This window comes from Microplitis mediator, chromosome 2, assembly GCF_029852145.1.
Source record: "Microplitis mediator isolate UGA2020A chromosome 2, iyMicMedi2.1, whole genome shotgun sequence".
Taxonomy (NCBI): domain Eukaryota; kingdom Metazoa; phylum Arthropoda; class Insecta; order Hymenoptera; family Braconidae; genus Microplitis; species Microplitis mediator.
In genome coordinates this window covers 21,189,513-21,213,318 of record NC_079970.1, presented here as the reverse complement: position 1 = coordinate 21,213,318, position 23,806 = coordinate 21,189,513, and the positions used below count along the sequence as shown (strand labels likewise).

Here is a 23,806-nt window from a genome sequence, read left to right as displayed (position 1 = left end):
TTGTGACAGCTACTTTTTTTTCTCGCGGGAGATGTGAAAAAAAGTAAAGAGAAAGGGTTAAAAACCTTTAGGCTTTCATGTCCGCTCTAAAAAATTCATCGTCTGAGGGATGAGGGTGGCGTCGTTATATACTCGCACGTTAGCTAGTAGAATGCTTGTAGTAGCTTGAACGAAGGATAGTTGGAATAAAAAATGAAGAAAAAATTTTCGGTATCGCGTCGTCATCCCGTCAGAAGGGCAGGAGGAGGTTTTCTATTACATCTCCGAGCACGATTGAAGCCTTTGGGCTTCTGATATGAATGGGAGCATTCGAAAAACCCTGAAGAAATTCAATATCACCTACTAGTAATATCGTGCACAGTTACTGAATGATATTTTTTATTGAATGTCTTTCAATTTAATTGACAGTCACTTGATGCACACTCGACTCATTGATTATCAATATTAAAATATTTTTATTTTTAAATTTAATATTTATAAGAATATTTTTACTCACACCAGAGTTTCGCAGAAAAGTATAAAATCAATTTTATAAAATAAATGAAAATTTTTTAATATTTTAAAGTGACAATACATAAGCAATAAATTTTATTTATTACTGTAATACATCAAAAATGTTCTTTGCGTTTGCATTTGCTGGTAAAAAATATTTTTTAAGATACAAGTGTTATATATACATAAAAAAAAAAGATAAAAGTGATGTGATGAGAGTAAGTTGAAATAGCACGAAAGCGTTATCATCAGATGAGAGTAGCGAGAAAAGTATATGGATATACATATATGCGATATAGTTTAGTGTATATGAAATACAGAAGAGGGGATTGACTTGTGAAGAAGGCGCTTCAGTCTTTATTCATGCATAAAATCCATATTCTTCGGTGGAAACAACGTGCTTCATCGTCAGAGAACCGTAGCATCACCAACGATACTCCCAACCATTTTCTCTCCATTCACACCCACTACTCGGGCTCTTCTTGCACCTCCGGCAGTAAAAGCTTGGCGGTGGATGCTCCTATCCGACTTCGCTGCATCCCCCTCGAGTACTAGCTTTCGAGTCTTCATATATATATATATCCATATACCTTTATATATCATTATATCTATATAGGTATACATTATATATTCGTATACGTATTGCTGTAGGTTATCGCACTCTCAACGTCGTCGAGTCAGTTAGCCAGAAGCAAAATATTTCATTCGTGACGACTTTCCTGTTCATTCTTTACTTCTATCTACTCCTTCACTAACTTTATCATTTTGTCATGATAAAATGCTTGATTGACATTCATCATCTACTTTTCTTTTTTTTTTATTTATTTTCTATATGCATTAATATTTATTTATTTAATTTTTTATAAAATATTTATTTTTTTTACTTCTATAAATTTTTATATCTATACAATCAAATTTATTTTATAAAAAAATAAATTGAATTTTATTCATGATATAATTAATTCGTTATTTTATGATGCAAAGTAAAGCGTGATTGTGAATAAAACTTACGTTAAATTTAGTGTAAAAGTATGAAAAATAAAATGAATAAGAAAGGAAGAAAATAGCGGTTTACATATATATAGAGAGGGATGAAAAAAATATATAACTCACCGTCGATGCTTGACAGAAACGTGACTGTTGGAGGTATCAAAGGGGAAAGATGTTTGACTGGGGATGAAGGGAGTGGTTCTTTGGATCTTGACGAGCCTTCAAGCAATGAACTTGTTACTGCTCAAGAATATGGATTTTGTTTGCATACGTATTATCTAGAATATACTACTATTATTATTATAATAACTATTTCTAATAACTAATAACTGTATATTACACGGAAAGAAAATTATGGAAACGGTTCACATAATTCTATAAAATTTTTTCCTATACTAACATAGGAATTATGACTATAAATTATGGGAGCAGTTCCAATAATTATAGGAATGTTTTCCATAATTATAGAAACAGTACCTATAATTATGGGAATGCTACCCATAACATTATAGGAATGGTTCCTATAATTATAGGCATTGTTCCTATAACATGGGAATCATTCCCATAATATATAGGAATGAACCCTATATCTTATAGAAATCATTCCCATAAATTAAAGGAACCATTCCCATCACATTATTGGAATGGTTCCTATAATAGTATGGGAACTATTCCCATAATATTATAGGAACGGTTCCCATAATGCTATTGGAGTAGTTCCTACGCTATTATAGGAATCATTTCCATAATATTATGAGAATAGTTCCCATACTAGTATAGGAACCATTCCTATAATATTATGGGAATGGTTCCCATCCTTTCATGAAAAAATTAATTTAAAAAAAAGTGTGGTAATCACTTCTGCAATATAAAAAAAAAATATTAGGGGAGGGTGGGGCAGAGCGGCCCCCCTAAGCCAATTATTACTTTTTTTGGCTTTCAACCATCAGATCACTTTACTTTTGTCCTATTTCGAACAAATTTATGTACATTTTGCCAAAATTCTGAAAAAAAAAAATTTTTTTTGTGGGGCAGAGCCCCCCCCCCCCCCCCCTCCAAAAAATGATAAAAAATTTTTTTTTTTTCGTTTTTTTTTTTTTTAAATTGTTTTCATCATTAAGAAAGTAGTTTTTCCTCTTGACAAATATTTTCGGTTTTATATTACTCGAAAAAAATTTTTAAGGTGTAATAAATCGTTCACTCTCGATTACCTTAATTACTAACTGTTATTTAATAAAAAAAAAACAATTCTATAGTTTTACTTTATTTCAAAAATTTAACAACTAAAAAAAAAAATTTTATTTTTATAAATTTTTAGTGACCAAATTTGCCTCTTACATAGAGAAACGGCCGAAAAATATGAAAAAATAATTTTTTCGGAAGTTTTGGCTGGTCCATTTTGCCCCAGGTGTGATGCGTAGGGCTAGAAATGTGGAATTATACTAATTTTTTTTTTAATTTGACGATAAAAATATGAAAAAATCACTTTTTCAAAATTTTGGGCTTGTTCATTTTGCCCCAAATGTCATGCGTAGGGGTAAAAATGCGCAAACATATCGGATTTATAGTAATTAGTCGAAAAAAAAAAAATTTCTTTTTTTGATCAAAATTTCAGGGGGGCCGCTCTGCCCCACCCTCCCCTAAATATAAAAACAAAAATTCAAACATTGAAAAAAAAATTCGTATTTGGCAAAAAAATGAAAATTTTAAACAAAATTTCATTTTTTTAACAAATTTAGCGTTGAAGAAGCTTCATTTGAATTTCTCCATATCATGAGGAAAATTTCTACACTATTTTGCGTAAAAATTTTTTTATTATACTATGGGAATGATTCCCATAATGGTATGGGAACTACTCCCATACTATTATGGGAGTAGGTCCTATACCAATATGAGAACCATTCACATAATGCATAGCAAAAGTTCTCATAATTTTCTTCCCTTGTACTGATTTTAGTCTGATGAAAATGATTTGCTAGGTTAATAAACGGAAAATTGGATAAGAATAAAAGATTTAATTATTTCAATTTCACTCTTCTTAAATACGAAATTTAGTCTGCTCTGTTCTCGCTTGAGAGTTCTCAAATTTTAGAGTTCCGTCTTTCCTCAGTTTTTTATGTTATTGATCGTACTAAAAATTACAACATCCATCGAGAGCAAAATATCAAAAATTAAAAATCACATTTATGTTAAATTATTTATTAAATAAATTTATTTAACAAATAAAGTGAAATAAAAAAGTTTCATTTAGGATTTTTTCACTACACTGTATTGTTTTTTTACGACTTTCATGTGCAGAAACAAATTCACATAGTCTACTTTTTTTTTTTATTCACTAGAAAATTGCACGACAATTTACGTGTGTGTCACATAACTTTTTTTTACTATTTTTTTTATGACTTCGTTCTATTGAACTGACACACTATGAACAGTAATGACACGTGTAACTTTGCCTTTTCATAATTCAACGGCAAACATTAACATTTGTAGTTTTTTTTTGTAAAAAGTCATTTGAAATATAAATATTTCCTTTTTCGCGATTTTAAATTTTTATTTTGTGTTTACAGTGAATGACATACAATTTTTTTTTAATTACATCATACACAATATATATGAGCACTTTGAAAAAGCCCAAGTACTGTAATTAGTAATTACAATTACGTGTTTAATGAATTAAAAGTTTCAATGATTGTAAAAATCCACAGAAATTTGTCTGTTGAAATAAATCATTTTGAATTTAACTCATTTTATCTTGGTGACTGTGTATGTACAATTTACAGTTGAATTATCGAAGCGCATTCACATTGATTATCACACTGACTTGGTAAACACTGCAAGCTGTGAAGTTTTATCTTCCAATTTCGCGGTACTCTGTGTTTATATATATTTATCTGCATATATTTTTCTATATATAGATTGGGCAATACAGAATAATGGCATCGATAACTGGCCACTAGTTCAGTTTTATTTTTTTAATTAAAGTACATGTCGACTTTGTGTTTAAAATATTTTAATTATTCATTCGTTCGAAAATTAATACTCAGCAAGTACTGATTTTTTTTTACAATATTTTTATTGTTAAATAACAGAAAAGTATTTAAAAATGAATAGAATCCCTGGAGGAAAATTATAATTTTTTAATAAATGAAACGTAAACAAAAAAAAAATTTTTTTAAAAAAAAGGAGTAAAATAAAATAATAATAATGATAACAATAATAATAAAATTAAAAGTAAGTAAAATAGAATGCATTCCGACCAACAACGTGCGCTGGAAAAGTAATAATGCAATCCACGAATTCCACATTCAACAAATAAATTTTTCGCATATTCTCGATAAATGGAATCTACAATAAAAATTTTATTTGGTACTTGAGAAGATGAAAGGCTTCTGGTATTATCTGTATATTTATTAAAAAATTTTTTATATCATTAATTTTTTTTTACATTACTAAATTTAATATTTACTTCATAAAAGTATTTTCAAATTTATGAGATCAAACTTTGATGATATTGAAATGCACACTAAATATATGCGATATTATAAACTAATAAAAAAATATTAAAATCCATTTTTTTTTTCGGAAAATATGTTTGGAAAATAACCTGCTATCTAAGTAATAGAATTTTTATACCGAAGTAGAGCATTCGCATAAAGTTATTCGTGTAAAGTCTCGAATAAATTATTGAATAGTTACCTTTAAAAATCATTGATTTATAATAATATAAAAATATATAAACCACAAAAAGGTCATGTAGACTTGAATTTTCAGGGTTTAAAAAATCTAATAATAGAAGTTTGTAAATTTATTTCTGTTGATGGATACAATTGGAAAAGTGTTTAATTCAAATCGAATTTAAAAAAGCGAAAAAAAAAACACGTTCAGTAAATTGGTTTTTAAAGGTCAAAGGTAGTGAGGATTATGTTACTTCAATCATGTAAATATACGGTTAATCAATGTTTCAAACCACCAAGAATATGATCATGTCATACAATATTGAGCGACGTCCCAATTCAACTTCTAATCAAATTTCATTTTTCGATTCTCTCTGAGGATAAAAAAAATATTGTTGAATTATTTAAAAAAATATTTGGTTATTTAAAAAAAAATAATGTTTTTTTTGTTCATTCGACATGAAACTCCAACAATATAATGCAGTACTGCCGTCATAAAAATATTATTTTTACATCATGCGTAAAAAAAAATTTTGTACGACTTTAGGTGACGATAGTAGGGTTTATAAATAGGACATAAAAACTTATCGGATAAATGAATTAATATAATTAACATTTTACTCATGTTATGTGTAGTACAACGTATCATATTAGCAAATTAACTGTTGTTCGAGTGAACTTTAATTTCGCTGAATCAGGTAAACTACTAGAAATATATTACGTTAATTTGCATGATATCCCATTTGATTGTTTGATAATAATAGCTGTTTAATAACACAATAAGTTTATTAAAATTTATGAGATATAGAAGTTGAAAATTTTTTGAGAAACAAGATAATTAAACAAAATACTCATTTTCCGGTTTATATTACTAGTAATGTCAAAGTTCAATAATTTATAGGGGTGTGCGATTCGAGTTCGAATCGAATAAAATAATTCGAGTTTCTGAATTATTCGAAATTTTTGAATTACTTGTAAGTAACTTTTCAAATTGCTCGACTTGAATCGAGAAAATTTTGGTCAGCTTTCAGACATTCAATTTTCATTTAATGGAGAGCTTATAAGCTTTAGTTTTTGAAGTAACCGAAAGTAATTTTTGTGTAGTTTCGTGCCTAAGCTCTATTTACCTCTGATCAAAATTTGAATTATTCCAAAAACTATTACAATTTTAAGTTGTTCCAAAAACAATATTGGAATTATTTGTGAATTTTCAAATAATTTGAGAATTTACAAATAATTCGAATGCCTACGAAAAATTCGAACCATTCGATTCGATTCGATACGAATAATCCGAAAGTTCGAACTATTCGCACCCCTACTAATTTAGAAATATCTAAAGCTTGATTTCCGTATTATTTATTTTTACAAATCAGAGTTTTCATTTTTTATTTTGTTAAATATAGGGTAGAAGTACCATTTGTGGCCACTGCTCCATTTTTGGACATTTAATACTTTATTTTAATTATTAAAAATGTATTAAAAAGAAAATTTAATTGTAATAGTGTGATATAAGTATCTTCAGGCACATTTAAAAAATTAATTATGCCATTGCGCATTTTAATAATTATTTTATTTAAACTCTTTAAGTGGCCAAAACTGGCCCCAAAGTGACCAAAAACGGTACTTCTACCCTATATAATAGCAGTATATTTTGAAAAAAAAATGAAAACTATATTTCAGTTCTTCAATAAATGTATTTTATCATATCATATTTACTGTATATATTATATTAACGTACAATATAAATTAATTATTTGGCGACTAAATACAACAAGCTTCAACTTTTAGTATAATGAACTCTACAATGTTTATTTCAAATTATTAAACTTTAAAGGCAAACAATGAAGAAGGTAACTGACAGTAGAGTTATTCTATTTTGACGTGATTTATCAAGAAAAACAAAACTTGAACGAAAATTATTTATGTTTTCGTTTAATCAAACTTACTGACAAATAAATTCAAAATATTCAGTAAAACTCTATTAACTAAAATTTTATTTATAGTTTGCGGATAATTAATTACATGCACCCTCAAATTAGTTCTAGAAAGTTCTCATTAAATTTTACAATAACAAAAACTTTTGATAAATAAACTACACAAAAAAACTGTTCAAGAGCAGTATTTTCAGTAAATAATTTTCGTTTCACTTAAAAAAGTCAGCATAAAAATTTTTATTTAACATTTTATTGATAAAATAAGCTCATTAGATTTATTGAATTTATTTTTGATAAATAAGAAGCATTTTTTGATTTGACAAGTGGAATTGACAATTCAAACTGTCATATAGAAATCTTTTTTGATCAAATTACACGTAATATTTATTTACTATTTTTATTTAAATTTGTGTATGATCATTGATCAAGTATTGACTATAACTAAACACGAAGGAGAATAGACCAAAGTCCGATCAGTCGGTGTGACATGAACTCCCTTTGGTAGACACAGTCTGCCACTGTTCAGTGGTATTGTGGTTTGTGGCAGTTGCTATTGAGCATAGCGAATAGTAGAGTTACAGACCCCAACCGATCGGATAGACATCTGTTACATTAAAATTGTCAAGTGTTACTTGACTTGTTTTGCTCCATCACTCTCAAGTTATTCTTTTAGTTGATTTTATGTATATTATATACAGTATATATCTACATATAAATAACTATCCATTTGAAAATTAACAGAAAATGAAAACAGCGTAAGCAAAGATAGTTTAGATGCATAGATTTAGGTACATTTATATTTGTTGAAGTGGAGAATTTGCAGACCTGTGAATCAGGATTTACTTATATTCTAATTCAATGCTGTCTAAGTTCTTGACTGTCGGCCGAAAGTTGAGAGCCTTGAGGTAAAAGTGGTTACTGCTATATAGTATACTTTGTAGCATGTTGTAGCATTTATATGGGTTGCATATTCTTTTGGTTCCATACTCTGATAAAATGATATACGATGCGAAATAAGTTGAGATGTCGATGATTAATGAAATAGAAAATACTTTTTTTTCTGTCTGCAGGAATGCAAATCCTCTTTCATATCCTTACATCAATTTCTTTGAATCAAAATTGAAGTCGTACGACTTTCTTATTCAAAAGAAATAAATCTATTGAATATCGGATGTAAAAATTTTTTATTCACATTTTTATGGTTATTGAATTTTGTGACGACTTAGCAATTATTAATGCACTGTAAAAAAAAAAACGGGATAAATCCAGGCGGTGTAGGTGTTAAATTTTTCGGTGTTGAAAAAATTTTATTTTGTGAATATTTTTACTTACTCGATCACTTCAGTTAACACAGTGTTTTTATTAATTAATTAAATTATTGGTGATTGAAATGGTGAGCGTAAAATTTTGTAGTTTTAAATAAATTAATAATATTCAATCAATTTAAAAAAAAAATTAATAAATTAATTTTTTTTTAGAAATATTAATATTAAATTGCTTTGTTATTATTTCAAACATTGATTAAAATTTTATTTTATTCCGTGTTTCATTATTTCAAATCACAGAGATGTAAATTATTACGATAATAATTTCCATCGCTAAAATATATTTAATTTTCCCACAATTTTATAATAAATATTGCTGTTTAATTTTCCGCGAGTATGTTAAAGTGAAAGATGAATTTGAAAGTTTAAATCGAAGATATGATAGCAAGTAGTTACTGGGAATAACAACAATAAAGATAAAGAAAGGAAGAAGCAACAGCGCAAACTTTAGTCAGCCATGTCATTTCAGTATTATACGAATAGGGCGAGCGAAATGTCCAGAACAGAAAAGCGTTGTTAGGAAGCATCGGACCGTGAGCTAGAAGGTGTGGAATAAACTTCCGCCTGTCTGAATGAACTGAAACCACTTCACTCACTTTGCTCATTTTACTCAAACGTTTATATTGTTCAGCCTTATTATTTTTTATCCGTAAATCGTTTGTATGTATTTTATCGATCTGTTAATTACAAGTTTCAATTTAAAAATCAATATGGAAATATACTTTAATTCATATTAATCATCTATTAATTATCTGTGAATCTTTTGAGAGTATTATATGAATTTATAATCAACAATCAATATAATTGCATCGGGGAGTGAAGCGCAATTAAATCCTATTTAATGTAATATATATTTGAATTCGTTCATCTACTTGCTTATGCAATATTTGGGTTCGATACATGAAAAGCGTTTCGATATAACATGAAGTTAAATGAATGGGCTTGATTATTAAAAAATGTAAATGTATAATGCTGTTCCATTGATTTTGATCATGAGTAAATGGTTTAAAAAATATTATAGGAGAGAACAAGCGTAGTGGGCTTCAAATTTTCGGTTTAGAGGAAGGGAGGAGGGGGATGGGGGCAAAAGGGGGTAGGGTAGGCAAAACGGGATATCCCCAAAATTATATAAAAAAAAAGTTTTATATTTTAAATGGTTTTTAAACATTCCAAAATCACTTTTGTAAATGTAATTGAGCGTTATTTTGAATTTTTTTTGTTAAACTTTTTCAAAAATCAATTGTCAGTTGAAAAATATTAATTACTTTTGTTTTATGATAAAAACTATTAAAAATTTGTTTTTCTTCTTTTGTATCCAATAATCATGTAAAATATAATTTTTCTTCGACTAAATTACTTACAAAAAATTTAACTTAATCAAATTCATTTAAAATCCAGAATATTTTTTTTTTTACCTTTTTTAGGGGGTGCCCCATTTTGCCCGCAAAAATTAAAATCTTTTTTTTTTTAACGGTAACTGAAAATTTTTTCTATTTACTTTGAATATCATAAAAAAAAAGATTTAGTGTATTTGAGTCCTCGAAAACTTGGTATTTCCTAAAGTACTCCATTTTACCCCTCACTCCCCTATGTAGTATTATTTTTTTTCTTACTCTCTAAAAACGAATTAGTGAAAATCACTATTTGGCAGTGAATAGTCACTTATTGCTAGTGCAAAGTATACCACTCACTAATTTCACTATTCCATATTTAAGAGAGTACATTTCGATGGCGTAATTTTCCAATGTCGTAACCCCAAAAACAGGAGATATTGAATTTGTTACGGCAATTAGTTCATTGTGCTATACCGTGCGTATTATAATCATAGATAAAATTTGGTAATATTTGATTAAGCTTTTATGGAATGTCGAGTTAATCTAATTAATATAGTTATTTTTATTAAATATTCATATCTTTGAAAGCTTGAATATTTCGATTATTATTCTGTAATAATATTTAATTTAATTAACTTTTAAATATAATATGGAAAATTCCATAATACTGATAATTTAATTTTATAAATTTGTAATGTTATATTAGTTAGTACTTTTTTTTTATTTACTTTATTTAACATTTTTTTTTCTCTTTTAATCAAGAGGGTATATCACCAGTGTAAAAGGTTCCCGGGTATTATTTTCTGGTTCTGAGTCGAACAATCTGGGTGTTGAGAGCAGTGAACTGAACAAATATATATGTCTATATATATATATATATATATATATATATATAAGTGTGGATGTGTGTGGGTATATATTAGTGTAGAGATTCAAATGCGGCCAGCATTCGTGAACAATTCCAGTTCAACGCTGCAATTATAATTAATTGCAACCTGCGGGTCCTCTATTAGCAAATATGGTGGATGCTTTCAAGGCACCACACCAGAGTACAGAGTACAGTAGACGAGTAAGAGCTAACTATAGTCATGATAAAAATTACGCAGTGACTGCGCACTCGATTTTACACTCTGACTTAACTCGAGTGGATGCGATACCAATAAAAAAAAAGAAAAAAAAAACTTATCGTAAAAATACGAGTGGAAGTGAATTGATTCATAACGAAGTGAAATTAAAAAAAATCGAACAGAATTTTACGTACCTAATTAGTTTACTTTATGGGGACAATATATTTATAGTTCAAAAATGAAAAATTTAGAGAAAAATCCCTTGAGTTGAGCCAGTACGATATTAATTAGTGCAGAGTTTTCATTGATGATTTATCATATAATAGGGATCTTATAAGGGTCTATATTTTTTCTTTTAGTTTCTGATCTCACGTTTTACAAGCTCTTAAAAAATTGATTTTCTGGTAAAAGAACAGTTCTTTGTTCTTCTGTCATCGACGCTTGTCTTCAATTTAACTTCTATGTAAAAAATTCTTTTGTCTCTACGCTTGAAATATCTAAAGATTTTCGATAAAATATTCACTTCAATGTACCTTGTAATTCATATACTTTTCTTGGCACTCTTGACCTATTCATACTTTTTTGTTTAATAAATAGTTTATTATTTACATTAATATTGATATTCTTATATCTCATGATCATAAAATTGTATAGACGTTTCTAAAACATTTATACTAGAAGATAATATATAAAATTAGTTTTCAAAGAAGTCGATGAATATGGAATCGAACTGTCAATCAAAAAATGTTAATAAATTAAAAAACCTATAACTCGGTAAAAAATTTTGGGAATATTTTTTAAAAAAATTTTTATCATACATGAAAATAAACAATGACAGTAATTCCCTAAGGTATTTAATGATATTAAAATAATGAAGGGTAGAGGTACCGTTTTTGGCCACTTTAGGGCCAGTTTTGAAAGCTTGCAAAATTTTAGTAAAATAATTTGTAAAATTCGTAATGACAAAATTAATTTTTAAAATGTGTTCAAAGATACTTTGACCCCACTATTAAAATGATAATTTTATTTTACAATTTTTCATTAATTAAAATAAAGTATCAAATGTCCAATAATGGAGCAGTGGCCACAAACGGTACCTCTACCCTATCTGTTATTATCTTTAAAAAAAAAATGACGAAATCAGAGAAAAGCGGGCAAGGTTTATAGATAAAACGTATTTTCAGTCACAAAAAATGGACGAATCAACAGGTCTTAGTAGTATAGCAATGATGTTGGATAACTAGAGCACAGCAATGTTAAAAAATAAAATCATTCGTGCGAGCCACGAAGCGAACACGTTTTTGCACCTCGGTATCCTCTTTGGAAAGCTCAAAAGCATCAAGGCGGCAACACCCCGCGTATCAATCTCCACCGCCTGCGGGCTCGGCTACTATAAATCTTCCTTGCCTCATGGCATGCTCTTTCTATTCCTTTACCCCCTGACTCTTTCTACAACCCCTCCAAAGCCTGAGCTCACAACCTGTAGCTGTACATTTTACACATTTCAAATGTACGATCGACAGAGAACACTTTAAACAACTTTTTTACTTTCTTACTCTTATTCCTTTTCCTTTCTATAACTTTTACTTCAACACATTCTTCTTGAATCAAACTTATATAACTACATCATTTATATATGTATATATAAATATATAAATATACATATATTGATATTTTTTATCCCCAATGTTAGGCAAAAATTGAATACAAGTTTACTTTTATGCCTGAAATACATTGGATTATCCAACAAATCATTTTCATACGTGATTTATTGTTTGGATTTTAAATTTAAAAACACTTTGTCAATTTCACAATAATCTTAAAGTATATATTATAATACTGTCTTTCTTATTTATATATTTTTGTATTACAAATTTCGGATTTAATATTAAATATTAAAATTAGATTTATTATCAAGCTCAAGTATAGTTTAATTTAATTTTACTTTCTGTCTCTCATCAACTTATAATAGTATTATTTATTAAATAAATTACATGAGCAATATATTTAATTTTCATATTTAATGTTCATTTTATTTAATTTTATAGAATATTTCATTATTAATAATAATTTAAAAATTTTCATTTATTTCTAACAGTAATAAATTATTTTACTTTATGAATAATATTTTTATGACTGCTTCAAGTTATCAAACGTCTATATAAATATAGAAAGTTTAATGCATTTTTTATTTGACAGAAAAATGTAAAAAGAAAAAAATGTATTTCTTTAAAAATTATTTTTATCACTAAAATAATGTAGAAAAAAAATTTAAACCAATTTTTCATTATTAATTAGAATTGATTTTTAGATTAGATGTATTTATGATGGATTATACTTAAATAATTTTATTTTTAGTATTCTATCAAACTGTCTATTTTCTTTTGAACATTTCTTTTATAACTTTTCCGCTTGTCTGTCTGTCTATATCCACTGATACCGATATTATCACTACCACTACCAACACCTCGACAACTATTACTTCTACTACTATACATACCATCAGCACGTATCTTGTTCCACCGTCATCCTACTTTTTATTCGTTTCTTCCAGACAATCGCCACACAACGGTGAAATCCGCCCGAGTCACAAAACGAGGATGAGAAAAATCGTCGACGAGAATTAAAAAAAAAAAATAAGTAATAAAAGCTTTCAAAAAAGAATAAACGAAAGAAAAGTTAAAGAGAGAGAATAAGAGAAAGAGATTTTCTTATTTTTTCGTCGGTAATTGTAAGGTCGTTACTTTGCACAACTTTAAACGTTAACTTCACTGTACTATACATTTACCTGGTCTTTATTTTCCACTTAGAGTTCATAAGCGAATCAATATTCTTAACTTTTGACTTTGAAAATCCGATTGATTTCCAAGTACTCCTCTATGGCTGCATTATTTTTTCCCCTAACTAGTTTTTTTTCATCGTTTCTGTCAGAAAAATGAAAGCATAAATAATTAAATTTTTTTTTCTATCCTCGCATAATCAAAAATAATTTATTGAATGTAAATATCAATAATGTTGATAAATATTTTACTTTATATTTGATGATGAAAATTTTAAATTTCAAAATATTTTATTTGATATTAAAAAGTAAATATTCTGTTTTAAAATAAAATTTAATAAATACATTTTTTTATGTTCAGTAAATTATTTGCAAATAATATTTGATTGAGGTATTTATAAAAAATTTAATAAATGAAAATTCCTCAAACATATTTCGATAATCTGATTTTCAATATATGAGGTTTTTTATTTTATTTATCATTTTTTCGCCACTACACGGCGAGAAAAATCTCGTCAAAACAACTGAACATTTCGTTACTACAGCTATACTATCTATAGTCAACTTTTTCAGATATTCTGTATAGTCATTTTGGCGATCTAAGTATTGTCGCAGCGTAACGTCAAAATGGCAATACACGGAAAAAAGAATAGATGCTGCAACAGGATAAAATCCTGTTGCAGCGACAGAATTTTCATGCTGTAGCAACAGGATTTTCATGTTGTAGCAACAGGAAACATCCTGTGGTAGCAACAGACTTTTTTTTGTGGAAGCAGGGTGTGTCCTGTTGCTGTAACAGGAAAATCCTGTTGCTACAACAGGATTTTGTCCTGTTGCAGCACCTATTTTTTTTTTTCCGTGTATCATTGTCATTATAGATATCCGAAGAAACCCTAATAAGACAATCTTGTCGATAGTTTTGGATAAAAAAAAATTAATGTAAATTGAAAGATGTCAAGTTAAGAATACAGCCTCATTAACCATTTCATAATATGATATGTATCAATATTCAGACTCAGTGACTTATATTGATTAATCAGTTACTTACAATAATTTAAACAAAAAAAACTTTTAACAAATACTTTTATTGGTTAAAAAACAAATAATAAGACATTTTTTAAAACTGAAAATGTCAATTCGCGCTTGATATAAATCTATTAATTATAATAAAGCAAAATAAAGTTATATGGAAGCTATAAAATGTTTTTATATTGGAAATAATTATTAAAATCAGTCCGTAAAAATTTTTGACCAGTCATTCATTTTAATTAAATTATCTAAATTATAATAACCTAAAAGCTCATTAATTACTAATAAGAAGTATGTGACACAACGCTCACAAAGGCTTTCTGATGGTTAGCTTGACATTTGCTTAACTGCGCAAGTTCCATGTACTTAATCAACGATGTTACGATCCATCGTATCGTCAATATAACGATACGAATACTTAATAAAAAAATTAAAAAATGAATTCTCATCGGAGGACAAACATTGAATAGTTTATTTAACGATACACTCAGAAAATTAAATGATAGGAATTACTATCTAGTTATGGTAAAAATTTTTACCATCAATGCGATAGTAGTGAATACTATCTAGATGATTGTATAAATCATATAGATTGTAATATTCACCATATTTATGATAATTGTTACAATCCTTCGTGTTAACTAGAGTTAATTATTATTATTATTCTAAATAGTTATATTTATGATCCAGATGGTAACAGTTACCATCAGAAAATATAATTGTTACCATCCTGATAGTAACTGTTATCATGCTGATGGTAATTGTTACCATCTTGATAGTAACTGTTACGAAATTCATTGCAGAAGTAATCATCCAATAATTATTAATTCTATTTAAAAAAATTATAACACTGACTAATTTTGGATTAAAAAACGTTCCAATCATTCTAGATGATGGGAATTAAAAATTTAGCATAATAAACACAATCACTTAATTTTCTGAGTATACTATAGATCATTAAAATAAATTAGGATGTTGTTAAATTAACTATACGTATTGCAATAATTAACAAATGAATAGTTATTTTCATGATCAACTGTTTGACTATACTTTAAATCGCTTAAATGACAAAATTTTTCTCGCCGTATAGTAAATTTTCCACTCAGAGTATGTAGAAGTAATGAAAAATTACATAACTAAAAATTTGTCGCTAACAAAATCATAATTAATACTGTTGTACGTAGTTGGTAGTGCACGTAAGGAAAGGAATTATTTATAAAAATATGTAATTTTTTTGTTGTAACGATCTAAGGGATGTCCCCAAGACATTTTCTTGAATTCTAGAGATCTCGGAGACACTCTAGAGTCCAATAAATCATCGTAACCTCGACTTTTCGTCGTTAGAATACACTTCTCCTTGGCGTAACTTTAACAAGTACTCCTTCGAGATCCATACTTTTTTGCATTTCTTTTTTATTTGTAAATAAATAATTGATCTTCAACCAAGAAAATAATTATATTACTTTTTTAATTAAAAAACTCACATAAATAAGCTTATTTATTTATAAAATATTAGGTAGAGAGGGCAATAAAGTACTGTGGGGTAAGATGAGTCCCTTAAAATTTTTTATAGAACAAAATTTAAGAGGGGCATAATGGACGTCCGAAAAACATTTTTTATTTTAGTGAAAAATATTCCCTAGAAAAATTTCATGATTTTTTAGATGGTTCATTTTGCCCCACATTGAAAATTTATTTTTTTAACTGGGTATTTTCGATACAGATCACTCATTCGGTGACTAAAAGAAAGTGGAAACAATGAAAAAAAAAAATTACACCGACAATTTTTTCTTCTAGTCTCATTTTTCTTTCTCCCCTCTCTTTTAATTTTCTGTACTAGTTTATTTCAGTCCGAAAATTTCTTTATGATATAAAATAAATTTCTGTTTTAAAAAAATAGTTCGAAAAAACCCGCCATTTTTTTTCTTATAAAGATACACATCATTAGGTATGACTGTATACTTTATACTTTGTACAATCAACTGAATAAACAAAATAAAAACAGTATAAGACAATAAAAGTCAATAAGATGTTTAACAAATAAAAAAAAAACTTATATATAAATCAATTACTATCCTTCGTTGAAATTTCTTCCACTGTTTAATCAGACCTGTACTGATTGCTCGAAGATTTATACAGATATACACTGTCAAGTAAGATGAATGTATTGTTGTGTATGAGAAAAAAACTATACGAAACACGTTGATGTGTGTATGTAAGCTTGAGTGGGTTGAAAGACCTGGCTACTTGAGTTTGTGTAAAAAAAAAATAAAAATAGAGTGAGAAAGCTAACGTGATAAAGCTCAGATACGAATACACGGAATAAAAAATTCAGAAAAAAAAGGAGAGAATACGAAACGTGGATAGTCGAAAGGGTTGACAGCGGGTTCGAGGGGTGGTTTGTACGCTTTTAAGAGAGGGAGTATTTCGCGCGTGCTCGGATCCTCTCGGTGGTTGGATGCTGAGAGGGATGCTGGATCGCGCGTTAGGTGTCAGTTCTCCACGCGATTTACTCGGAGAAAGGTGCCCCCCTAATTGTATTAGTCGACCCCTTTTTACATTCAGTGAATTTATAAAATAGCTTATTTATTTATAATCATCAAATAACCATATACAATTATAAGATTTTTTTTAATTCAAATTCATTAATACTGTGGTCTTTTAAATTTAAACAACGTGACTTTTCAAATATAAATTTTTGTTCATAATTTTATATGAGTAATTAACGACTTTTTTTTACCAAAAAAAAAACCAGAAACTGGGACTTGTTTTAGAAACACGTGACAATTGTGAACATGAACGGAATATCAACAGATAAAAATGTATGTAATTCATTTATATAAAGTTTTTTTTTTTGCTATTTAATTTAAAACATTTATTATTTTATTTTCACTGAAGATTTTTTTTTATTAAACGATCTTTATTTTTCTATGGGTCAACGAGATAGAGCAATTATTTATGATTCAGTGAGCTTATCGGCTTGACTTTTAATGGGTTGCATATGCAAAAGCTTTTTTTTCACACATTTATCAGACTACTTTTGTTTAACGGTTAAAAAATAGCTTTAATTTAAAAGTACGGATGATAAAAATTATTAATGTCATATTTAAATCTCTTAAGTTATTACTTTTTAGATAAAATATGATGAATTTTATATAAACTATATATGTATTTTTTAAAAATTTAGATTATTTAATTACTGTTAAATAAATTAATGTTCTTTTTTTTTTTACATATTTTGATTTAACATGATTTTGACCAGGGATATTTGAAAAGAAGAAAAAATTTATTAAAAATATCTGTCAAATACGTGACTAAATTAAAATAAAACGTTTAAATCTTATTGCAGACACCGACGATGTCGCTGATCTCATTAGAGAACGTAATAGTCTTCCGCCGCAGACATTTCCGACGAGAATCGAATTCTTTCGTGAAAGAAAAAGACAAAGAAAATAAATATTTTTTTTCGCATAATAATTACTTTCATTTAATTAAAAAAAAAATATTTTTGAGTTATACTAATCGTTTTACAAATATTCATTACACTCATTTATACATATCATTTTTTACTTTTTTTCTCGTTTATTTTGTAATTAAATGCGCGAACTAACGAATTGCGTGGAATTTTAATCACTAGAAACCTTTAGACGTGTTGGGTTTTTTTTTTTTTTCATGATATTATTCCAGTTCACAAGTTTCATTTTAATTTTTGTTTACTTTTATTTAAACACTGATTCGTGGTGGCTGAAAGTTTTCGTATAAGTTTTTTTTTTTTTTTGATAAAAATAAAGTATATAAATTAAAAATAAAAAAATTTTAGGTAAATAGCTTTTTTTCATTGTAAACAGTAATTTTGCTGCAATATATGAATATGAGAAATGAAAAAAAAAAAAAAAAAAAAAAAAAAAAAAAAAAAAAAATTACATAGAAAAATAAAAAATGCTTCGATATTAAGTGGAGTTGATACATTTTTAAAACTTTCAAGGATCCGCGCTTACAGAAAAATGAAAATTTATTTGCATATGTAGAAATACATTTTATTTTAAAATGTATTTTTTTTTGCGATAGACTGCAGTATGGTGTTTTTAATGAGATTTTTCATGTTACGTTTATTACTAGTTTATTAAGCAGACGAAAAAACTCTGGTAAATTAGATAAGTCAAACTTGGAAAACTTGATTGCTCATATATATACATATATATATTCCATCAAAGTATGTAGCGAATCACTGGTAAATGTTAACTTGGCTTTCAGCTCAAAATAGATTTACCTTTAAACTTTTAGTGTCATACCAAAAATTCAATTGCCACTATACGCAAATAGATTTATAAACTTATAATTGAATCGGAAAATTAATTTATGGTTATTAAATTACTGTCAGATGTTTTTTTATTTTAAACACTACTCCATTATTATACGAGTTCGTTTTTACATATTATTTATTTCGACAAATTTTATTTTTTCATGAGGGATTACCTAAAATTAATCAAAACCTCTTAAGACGTTTCCAGAAATTACTAAATTTTCTATGAATATTTAGAAACAATTTCAAATGTTTATAATATTTTTTGGGTCACTTGCTCTTTCGCTGATTTCGAAATATTGTCATTATTGAATTGGTCGTTAACGATCTCCAGAATTACTGCCCTGTTAAAAAGCCCAGATTATAGGCAATGAATGGCAGAGAAGGTACAGGGAAATTTACTTATCGTTTTGAGAAAATTATACCGTACATTGACGTATTAACCGGTATAAAGATTCAAAATAGTGCTTTTGAGCTTTTCGCTTGATAGTGCAATTTCCTAAACTTATCTCAACTAATATGCTACTATGTAACGAAGCATTATGTATTTTCTTTCTTTACTCTCTCATGGAGTTAATCTGTGTGTACGAAGGTTTGAATAGAGCTTTAAACTAGCAGAATTTAAAGTTGTTAGAGTATATGCAGCTGCGTGCGTGTTATACATTATGAAAATTTAACGACTCACTCAGGATCTTTAGCTTGCACGTTTAGACGAGATGAAAAATTAACGACATGCTCACGCAAACAACAATACTGCTCTTACACTTTTTTAACGCTTACTTTATTTATTAGTTATTCTATTCTCTTTATTTGAGGATTTCCAATTCTAATTATTTCTTCTACCAGTCTCACTGTAGTTTAGTCGCTTTCGGTATTTTCAATTTAAAATATGTACAGTAGACTCAAACAAGCTAGTTTATTTTATTTATTGCTAAATAAAAAAAGAAAAAAATTATAGACAAATATAAAAAATTAATGAAATAGAAGGGAGCCGGGTAAAATATGGACAAAAATAATTCGCGGATGTTTAGCCAGTCAAACTTACGAACGGAAATTGCATGAGGTCCGTGTACTGGATATAAAAAGATATAATGACCATTGTGTTCATATCTTTCATACCTTTTTATTATATTATTCCATTTCTTGACTATGCGAAAATTTTCAATTGCATTTACTTTGAAGTTTTAATTTTTTTTTTCCAACGTTTTTCTTGCCTATCTTTTGTAGCAGTTCCCATTGGTACGGTATATTTCTGTTCCCTGTCAATTCGCTTAGTCGTATGCCAACGAATAATTTTCCTGAAAGCTCTCGTTTCACGTTCAATTCAATTTAATTTATTTATTTTATTTTTCTTTGTCAGTAACCGTATTTAATTAAACTATTACAGTTGAGTCAAGACGTAAATCAATCAAAAATTTTTTTTCAAATCTAAATTTAATTACTAAAAAAAAAGCTAATTATTAATTGCCACCAGTGAGATATTAACCATTTTCGAGGGGTTCAAAAGAATTAAGTAAGCAATCAGAAGTATTAAAGTGAGTAAAAAGATATGAGAAATGTTAAGGGTTGGAACATTTTTTCGAAAGTGGGGTGCGATATTGACTAAATAATGCAGCAAGTATATAGCTATGAAGTGAGTACCTAGGTGGTTAGTAGGACGCTCGGGAAGAGTTAAAGAGCGGGAATGGCTTGAGAGTACGAGCTGAAAGGGAAGTGAAGCGCCTTAGGGGATATCATCACCGACTTGCGGTTATCAGAGGACTCGGGAGAAAACGACGAATTGTAGAGAGAAAAGGGTGTAGTGAAGAAAGTAGTAGTATAGTGAAGATAGATGCAACTATACACAATAAGGAAGTGCATATTTATCGAGATCGAGGCCAGAAGTTTGTTGAAAGTACATAGTTAAAATGGCTGGAGCGATAGTCTCAGTTCAAAAGCTTTGAATTTTAAAGTTGCCTTTGGGCTTGGCTTTGTGCATACAATGAATATACTGCGTGAATTACGCACAAGCTATCAGCAACTAGCGCGATATTTCGCGCAAGTGCCCGTACGAGACATGTCTCGCCTCGGGTGTTGTTTTAATATTTACTTATTTGCATTCATTAAATGTTTAAGATGTTCTAATCGGCTTAATGATGTGTTTACAATTTCATAGTTTTATAAAACTATCTTATCATAAACGTAGTTATTGAGATTTTATTCTTATAGTAATCTTGATTGATTTAATTTTTTAAACAAATTTTATCGATGCAATAGCTGATTCAAACATTTATGAAATGCTAAGCAACATGATGAATAATGAATACTGATAAATCAAAACATTTAAATGGATATCGAATTAATAAGCGGTGGTAGCGAAACATTTATTACCCATGAAAAATGAATTATAAATGGCCATATATGAAAAGTGACGTCATATTCTTCATATATGTATTATATATTTTCTGTATATACCCATATATAGATTATATATAAACTGTATATGCCTAATCTTCATATATGTTTCATTTTTGCTCTATATATGGGTATGTATGATTCAATTGTCACCGGTTATCAATATTCGTAGTATTATAATAATTGAATATAAGAAATAATAGATAAGAATTTCATCAGAACTGATTATATCAGTGCTACGTATCGAAAGAAATAAAACAATCATTAAATTTTACTTACACTCAGTAATTTATTGCAAAGAGAGGAATCTCAAATATGTTGATCTTGTAAGTAGATTTTGTCGAGGCTTTATTTCCACTATATCAACAATTTAATACACAATTTGCCTTGAATGTCTTGAATATATATGACACATACAATATATTATAAGTGCCTCATAGTCGTTCGACATATTCTTATCATTGACATGGTTTAAAACTTAGTATCAGGTCATTAAGCTAATGTTATAAAATTTGTTGATCGTTTACGGCTTTGAACGCCAATATATTGATGAATAGCTGTAGATAAGAATATTCTTCATGTTAGAACTTCGTATAGTATTTTATAATATCCATAAGTTTTTAGACTTTGTAAGTTTATAATTATATACGTTTAAAATGTAATGATTTTGTGAAGACAACTTTTGAAAAATTAAAAAAAAACGCCAATAATCATTTTTAGATCATTTAAAATTTTTGAACTGTAGCATGACTACAGGGATATGTAAAAAATTAACCGATGTTCGATGTGAAAAGGAAATATTTCATCATCTATTATAATCTTTCATATAAATATATAGTCAAAAGTAGAAATAGATGAGAGTAAATATTATTGAATAAATTTAATAATAACAAGAGATAAAAATTAAATTGAAGTTGTAAAAAGTCCATAAAAAATTAAAATTTCGTAATTATAATTTTTTATCAGACATTATGCATCTACTTATCGTTTTATAAATTTTCACTTTGTAATGCAAAGTGCGATAAAGGTAATCCTTGCCCTCGTCGAAAACTTAATTCCAGATTAACAAATTCTAATTTCGATACCAATAATCGATCATATGAAAGTAAATTCTTCAATATATCTAACCATCGTACATTAATTATTAAAGTAATTATGATTAAAGTCAGTTACGATTCCTAAAGTAATTAATGACCAAAAAAACCTAAGTATTTTCAATTTTTGATAAATATTTTTGAAATTCTTACCTAATTGATTTTAAAATTTCATTAGAATTAATTCTTGATAAATCTTTTGAACTGTTACCAATAGAATTCAATAATAAAAATATGCTTAATGTTAAAGAGCTTAAAGATGTATAGTATTAAAATCATTAATTCAAAAGTAATGTATTCGACGCATTACAACAGAAGATTTAGGACTTCTTTATACACTGAGAGAAAAAAACGGTTTTCTGAACTAAGGAATCGTAGTTCACAGACGACTCAGCTATTGAAGTCAGTTTCAGTAACTAATACGCCACAGTAAAGTGCTCTACGACTACATAGTCGTTCTTACTATTTTTAGTTACATATACTAAGATAGCAATAATGAACATAACTACTTTAGGGAAAGTTTTTATTACTATCAGTTTAAAGTTAACGTAACTATAACTTATATTGTAGCAAGCAATTTATTCTTAGTCTAATAAATATTAAGATTATTGTGATGTTAATAATGTACACTTAGTTCTTCAGATCATTTATAATAGTAGCAATAAGTATTTGTGTCTAGATGTACACACTAGAAAATCGAACTTTCTGCGAATGTACTAATTCGACTTATTGTAACTAAACATTCATAGTTACCATTGCCATAATTTAGTATTGCAAGAAACAAAATTATTGAGTGATCTGTAGTGCGAATTTTGTTTCATTGTTACTGAATTCTTTTTTCTTTAATAGCCAACATTTATGTGATAAATACAGAAAATTTTTTTTCTATTTCATTAAATATACTTGATGTTTTTCTATTATTACAAAAATTATTTTAGGAAACATTAACGTTAAACATTAATGTTATAATGTAATTTAGCACATCCTATATTACAATCAAAAATAATACTAGTCACTCTGTCTAATAACAGAGAAGTACTGATGCCAGAATTGTTCTCAAGCTTGGAATATAATACTTCTGAAATAAGTTTCTTACCAGGGACACTACAAAAAGTGGGCGCGATCTAGTGGCGAGCACCGAACTACTCCCAATGCTGTTGCCTTGCTCTGATGACTTCCCTCTCCTCCATATATATCTTTTCTCCCAAGAAATTTATCCCTTAGTTTAAGCAACTATTCTGTTTTGGTTGGAGCATGAAAAGTTCTTCCGCTAAATAATAGTACTCATTGAGAGAAATTTTATTTTCTTTAAACAAAAAAGTGCAGATTGCTACAAAAAACTAATACATCTTACTTCAAAAAAATATCTAATATTAAGAAATAAAAACTTC

At 27.8% G+C, this 23,806-nt stretch overlaps 1 protein-coding gene and 1 long non-coding RNA gene across 7 annotated transcripts in view; one reads left to right on the top strand and one right to left on the bottom strand.

The window, feature by feature from the left end:
• Window positions 1-23,806, top strand: part of LOC130663785 (cell adhesion molecule Dscam2-like) — a 237,895-nt gene that overhangs the window by 51,504 nt on the left and 162,585 nt on the right. For 5 of the 6 annotated variants that reach the window (XM_057463245.1, XM_057463246.1, XM_057463248.1 and 2 more), the window contains exon 1: window positions 17,115-17,446. The exons of the other annotated variant lie outside the window; for it this stretch is intronic. The gene's annotated coding sequence lies outside the window, so the exon portion shown is untranslated. Of the gene's footprint in view, window positions 1-17,114; window positions 17,447-23,806 lie in introns of those variants that run through there. 6 annotated transcript variants of the gene reach the window in all.
• LOC130663788 (uncharacterized) lies at window positions 7,318-23,426 on the bottom strand. Its single transcript, XR_008989249.1, has 3 exons — window positions 22,569-23,426; window positions 21,601-21,878; window positions 7,318-8,330 (listed from the first exon to the last, which is right to left on the bottom strand). It is a non-coding gene; the product is annotated as an uncharacterized LOC130663788 (long non-coding RNA).